This window comes from Triticum dicoccoides, chromosome 7B (assembly GCF_002162155.2).
Source record: "Triticum dicoccoides isolate Atlit2015 ecotype Zavitan chromosome 7B, WEW_v2.0, whole genome shotgun sequence".
Lineage (NCBI taxonomy): Eukaryota > Viridiplantae > Streptophyta > Magnoliopsida > Poales > Poaceae > Triticum > Triticum dicoccoides.
Window position 1 is genome coordinate 276,480,795 of NC_041393.1, and position 6,220 is coordinate 276,487,014.

Genomic DNA, 6,220 nt, shown 5'->3' on the forward strand with positions numbered 1-6,220 from the left:
GACTTCTTGGTGTAGGCGGCGCCGACTTCGCCGATCGTCTGGTTGGCTCGTGAAGACGACGTAGGCGGCATGCTCGTCAGGGAACCCATCGTGGACGACTCCGACTGCTGGTCGAGCGGCCGGCTCCTGGGGGGCAGGAGGCGGCTGGCCCGTAGGCGGAGGCAGCAACAGCCCCTAGCCCTTGGAGATTCGGGTGAGCCAATGGCACTTCCGGGTAGTATGGTTGGACGGCTTCGCGCCGCTGTGGAACTTGCAGAGGCGTCGAGAGTTTGCTCATAGGAGAAAGCCGGCTGCCAAGCCGGCCTGCCGCCGTTCTGTTTCTTGGGAGCCGGCCGTCCCTCAGGCTGCTCTTCTTCGACCGTTGCCACCTGCCGACTAGTGGAAGGTGGCATCAGAGCCTTGCGCTTGTTGTCATTCTGATATGGGCGCCGAGTGGACTCTCCAACCGGCGTCTTGGGAGCCGGCGCAAGCACTTTCCCAGAAGCGTCGACTCGAAGCTCGGTCTTCATGGAGGAATCAGCGGTGGCATATTTGTCCGCGATTATCAGCAGCTCGACAAGGGTAGTCGGCTCGTCGCAGAGGATTCGGTGCTTGAGGAGGGTGCCCTCTCAGCACCCGGCCGTGAAGTACTCGATCGCCTGAACCTCGTGCACCCCTTCGCAGGAGTTTCGGAGCTCGGCCCAACGCGTGAGGTAGTCACGAGTCGACTTGTTGGGTCCTTGTACGCACAAGGAGAGCTGTTGGGGCTTGGGTGCCCGCTTGTAGGTGCTGGTGAAGTTGCGGATGAAGGCTTCCGTGAAGTCGAGCCAGCTATTGATGCTATAAGGCTTGAGGCTGTTGAGCCAGGTGCATGCCGTGCCTTGGAGCATCAGGGGGACATACTTCACGGCAACGCGCCGGTTGCCCTTTGCTATGCGAACCACGGTGGAGTAGTCGATCAACCAGTCCTCCGGCTTCACGGATCCGTTATACTTGGGCACGTCTCTTGGGAGCGAGAACCCTTTGGGAAAGGGCTCGTCGCGGATGCGGGAGCCGAAACAAGGCGGGCCGACATCATCTTCTTCTTCTAGGGCCAGGGATCATGCAAGGCGGTCGATCCGATGGCGGGCATCGTTCTCGCCGACTCCTTCGCGGCGACCAAGTCGGCCGCTGAGAGTCGGATGCTCGATAGGCGGCGGGGTGGGATATCTCTCCCCACGAGGTGGAGGAGGGGGCAAGTTGCCTCGTCTCTCCATGCCTCGGGGACGGCCTTCTGCGTCGCGCTCGATGGTGATTCGTGTCCGGCTGCGGCTAGCAGCCGGCTCCTTCTCTTGTCTCGCACGGGCACCACCCGTAGTCGGTGTACGAGACGTCGCGCCTTGTTCTCGGCGATGGGGGCTTCCAGCTTTGACGCCGGCTTCATGCCGCGCTGCGGCCGCGTCGATCAGCTGCTGGATGCGTCTAGTCGTGTAGGGGAGCTCGTCGGCCCCCAGTCCGTTGAGGTCGTCAACGATCGACTAGGCGGCACGTAGTTTCTCGAGGGGCGTGGTGTATACCGGGCGGTCCGCACCCAGCATGCTGGCGATGGCCGCGCCGCGTTTCTTGACGGCGACGACTCGGATTGGCCCTTCTGGAGGCGGCGTGCCGAAGGCGGCGCGGTCGACCTCGCGCTGGTGGGCCTCCGTGAGGCGTCTCATGGTGTTTATCTTCTGGCCCTCCGCGACGAGGGCAAGGCGCCGAAGCTCCAGCGCCTCGGCGTCGGCGTCGGCTGGAATGGGGACGAACAAGTCCTGCAACACCGCTTGCAGGGCGTCGTGGGTGTTCTTGCCGGAGGCGGCTCCATCGCTGATGACCAGCACCTCGGTGACGGTGCTGCCGCCACTATCAGCTCGCGGGAGGGGATCGTCGAAGACGATCGCGTCAGTGGGGAAGGCGTCAAGCGATGCCGTGTCGTAGTCGACAAGCATCGGGTCGGTGGAGCCGACCGACACCAAGTCCACGGTAGGCTCGCCGGAGACGTGGAGTTGATCGAGGAAGATGACGAGGCGGCTCTCGAGGCAGCTGGTGCCCGCGTCGGATGCGGGCTCGTCGGAGATGCAAACCTCGCCAAGGAGATTGGCGAGGCAGCTTGCCGCGCAGGCGTCATCGACGCTTTGCAGCGCGTCGAGGCAAGCGCCATTGGGCGTGCCGGGCTGGCTACGCTCGCTGGGAAGGAAAAGTGTTCCCGGCCAGAGCAGGTCTCCGGACGATGGTGCACCTGGCCCCACGGTGGGCGCCAAATGTCGGGTGGTAGGTGCGACATATGCCAACGGATGGCTTATCATTGTGGGAGCCAGTAAGACATCGCCGGTGCCTGGAAGCGGGATGAGGCAAAGACATGCACGCCGGTGAATCTTACCCAGCTTCGGGGCTCTCCGTGGAGATAACACCCCTACTGCTGCTCTGCGGGGTCTCCGCATGATCACTAGATCAACAAGTAGCTACAAGATGCTCCTTGAGCTGTTCGGTGGTAGGAGGAAGAAGGGCAAGGCTAGCTCTCTCCTCTCCCGATGGTGGTGTCTAAAACTCTGTGAGATCAACCCTTTGCCTGGGTGTCCCGGGGGGTTTATATAGGCCTACCCCCCGGGGGTACAATGGTAATCCGGCTGGGTGCGGGCCTAGGACGTCAGTGTCTACGACTGCCGTCTTCTCCGCCGGCTTCTGGGGCCCGCCGACTGGTGGGTCCCGACGGCTGTCGGCCCGTTGGTCGATATGCTGGTCCCACCGCATGGGGGATCTTGTCGGGTCTGGTTACTATGGCCTCGCCTCTGATGACGAGGGTTCTGTTGAGGTAAGCATGGCTACAGTGCCGCCGCCTTGCGGGCTCCCACTGTAGCCTTACCGCGTCTCATCTGCTTAATGGTGCGCGCGCCCCGAGGGGAGCAAGCCGGCTACTGGAAGCCGGCCCGGCCTTGGGCCTGCTGGGGGAGGCCAGGCCGCCTTCGGATGTCCTTCTGACCGAAGGGGCCCGCCGCCTGCAGGCCGTATTGGCATCCCGTCGTGGATGGCGTCAGGATTGTGATGGCAACAGTGCCACGCTGGACGGGGGATGGCCGCCCCGTACGGCGTACTGTGGCCATGCATCTTCCGGGATTCGGGGGTGGCAGGGTTTGTTGTAGCCACGCCCCGTCCCGTCACCGTTATGGGTGATGGTCTTTAGGATGCGGCGTTCGGCCGCCTGCTTCTTGGAGTGGGCCCTTCGCGGGCCGCCTTCTAGGAGTCGGTCGTTCATGGGTCGGCTTCTTGGAGTCGGACCGATCGTGGCGTCCTCCAAAGGTTGTTTTATGGCCGGGCCGCCTTCTGCCAGCCGGCTTAGGTGATAGCCGGCTGGAGGAAGGTGGCCCTGTGTCTTAGGTGCTTCGAGGTCCAATCGGCCCGTTGTTTTTTCTGAGGGCCAAAGGGAGCCGGTTAGGCCACCCGTGGTCATTTACTCCGACACAAGTTGTCAAATGTTTCCTTGAGATCCTCCAGTAGTGTGCGCACTTCTCCGTCTTCACCACAATATTGTCTACATAGACATGGGCGTTTTTGCCGAGCTGTTTGAGAAGGCACTTCTGCATGCAAGGCTAAAAAGTGGCACCGGCATTTCTCAAGCCGAATGTCATTGTCAGGTAGCAGAAGGCTCCGAATGGTGTGATGAAGGCGGTCTTCAGGCGGTCGGCTGGGTCTAACTTGATCTGGAGGTACCCTGAGTATGCATCCAAGAAACTGAGCAGCTTGCATCCGGCTGTGGAGTCTATCACTTGATCAATCTGAGGCAAATAAAACGGATCTTTAGGGCAGGCTTTGTTGAGGCTAGTATAATCAATACACACGCGCTACTTGTTGTTCTTCTTCAGTACAAAGACTGGATTGGCAAGCCATTCTGGAAAGAACACCTCCATAATGAAGCCGGCTGCTAGAAGCCGGGCTAAATCTTCACCAACAATTCTTCTCTTTTCCTCTGACAGTCGGCGGAGGGGTTGCTTGACTGGTTTTGCATCTGCTCTGACATGTAGCTTCTGCTCGGCGAAATCCGTAGGAACACCGGCATGTCCTTGGGGGCCATGCAAAGATATCCCGATTCTCAAGAAGGAAATCGACGAGCTCGCTTTCCTATTCGCTGTCAAGGTTGGTTCCTACGAGAGCGAACCTCTCCGGGTGGTCCGGGTCCAAAGTATCTTCTTGGTTTCCTTGGACGGCAAGAAGGAGCCCTGAGCCTCCAACTCCTTGGGGTCCGGCGACAGGTCCGGCTGCTTGCCGGCCATGGCCACAACCTGGCCAAGGATCTTCTTTCCTGCAGCAATCACAAGGGACTCGGCCAGCCGGCTGCTCGCCGCGGCACAGGCGGACGACTTCTTGTAGTCTCCGACTATGGTGATGATGCCCTTGGTGCTTGGCATCTTCATCTTGAGATAGGCATAGTGGGGCACAACCATGAACTTGGCCAGAGTAGGTCGGCCAGGTAATGCATGATAGGGGCTCTCCAGGTTTACCACTTCAAACCAAACTGCTTCATGGCGGAAGTGATCTTTGTCTCCGAAGAGGACATCTATCTTGATCTTGCCGATTGGTGAGAAGGAAAGACCCGGAACAATGCCATTGGAAGATGGTCTGGCTGGGCAGGAGCTGCTTCGTCTTGATGTTCAACTTCTCCATGGTATCGCAATAAAGGATGTTGATGCTGCTACCGCCATCTATCAGGACTCGGGAGAAACAACCAGCTCACCTCTCTGTTGCAAAGGTGGAATCCAACACCAAGGCATAGGAACCCGGAGAAGGCATCACCTCCGGGTGGTCAGCTCGGCTCCAGCTGATGGGCTTCTTAGACAAATGCATGAACTCAGGAACCTTGGAGGCGACAACATTGACCTCTTTGTACTCCTGGCGCCGGCTGCGCCTGTCGTCAGCCTGGCTTGTGAAGACGACGTAGGCTCCATGCTCTTTGGGGAATTCGTCTTGGATGGCACCGACTGCTGGGCAAGCCACCGGCTGCCGAGGAGACGGAGGCGGCTGGCCAGCAGGCGGAGGAGGCAGCAGCCCCTCGCCCTTGGAGATTTTGGTGAGCCAGTTGCACTTCCATGTGGTGTGATTGGATGGCTTCATGCCACTGTGGAACTTGCAGGGTGCATCAAGGGTTTGCTCATAGGAGAGAGCGGGTTGCCAAGCCGGCTTGCTGCCTTTCTAATGCTTGGGTATGGGCTGGCCTTCCGGCTGCTGATCTTCAACTGTTGCCACCTAGCGGCTAGTGGAAGCCGGCATCGGGGCCTTGCGTTTGTTGTCATTCTACTGCAGGCGCCGACTTGTTTCTTCAGCCGACGTTCTAGGAGCCGGAGGGAGCACCTTCCCAGAGGCATCCACACGAAGCTCCGACTTCCTCGAGGAGTCAGCAGTGGTGTACTTGTCTGCTATGATCCACAACTCACTGAGTGTAGCCGGCTCATCGTAGAGGAGTCGGTGCTTGAGGAGGGTGCCTTCTCTGCAGTCGGTGGTGAAGTACTCTATAGCTTGCACCTCATGCACCCCTTTACAGGAGTTGCGGAGCTCGGCCCACCCCGTCAAGTAGTCGCGACTGGACTCGGTGGGGCCTTGGATGCATAGAGAAAGCTGGTGAGGCTTGGGCACCCGCTTGTATGTGCTGGTGAAGTTGGGGATGAAGACATCAGTGAAATCTACCCAGCTATTGACACTCTAGGGCTTGAGGATGTTAAGCCAGGTGCGCGCCGTGCCCTGAAGCATGAGCAGGACGTACTTCACGGCAACGTGCATGTTGCCGTTTGCTATGCTGACTGCGGTGGAGTAGTCGATCAGCCAATCTTCCGGATTCACCGGGCCGTTGTACTTGGGCGTGTCTCTTGGGAGCGAGAACCATTTGGGGAAGGGCTCGCTGTGAATGCAGGGTCCAAAAAAGGCGGGCCAACTGTATCCTCTTCTTCTAGCGCCAGGGATCGTGCTAGGCGGTCGATCCGGTAGCAGACATCGTTTTCTCCGATTCCTTCGCGGCGGCCTAGCCGTCCGCTGAGCGTCGGGTGCTCAACAGGCAGCGGGGAGGCGTACCTCTCCCTGCAGGGTGGAGGAGGAGGTGGGTAGTCGCCTCGCCGCTCCACAGCTCGTGGGCGGCCTTCTTCGTCGCGCTCAATGCTGATGCGCGTCTGGCTGCGGTTAGCAGCCGGCTCTCTGTCCTTTCGGTCGCGGGTGCCGCCAGCAGTCGGCGTCCGGGAGG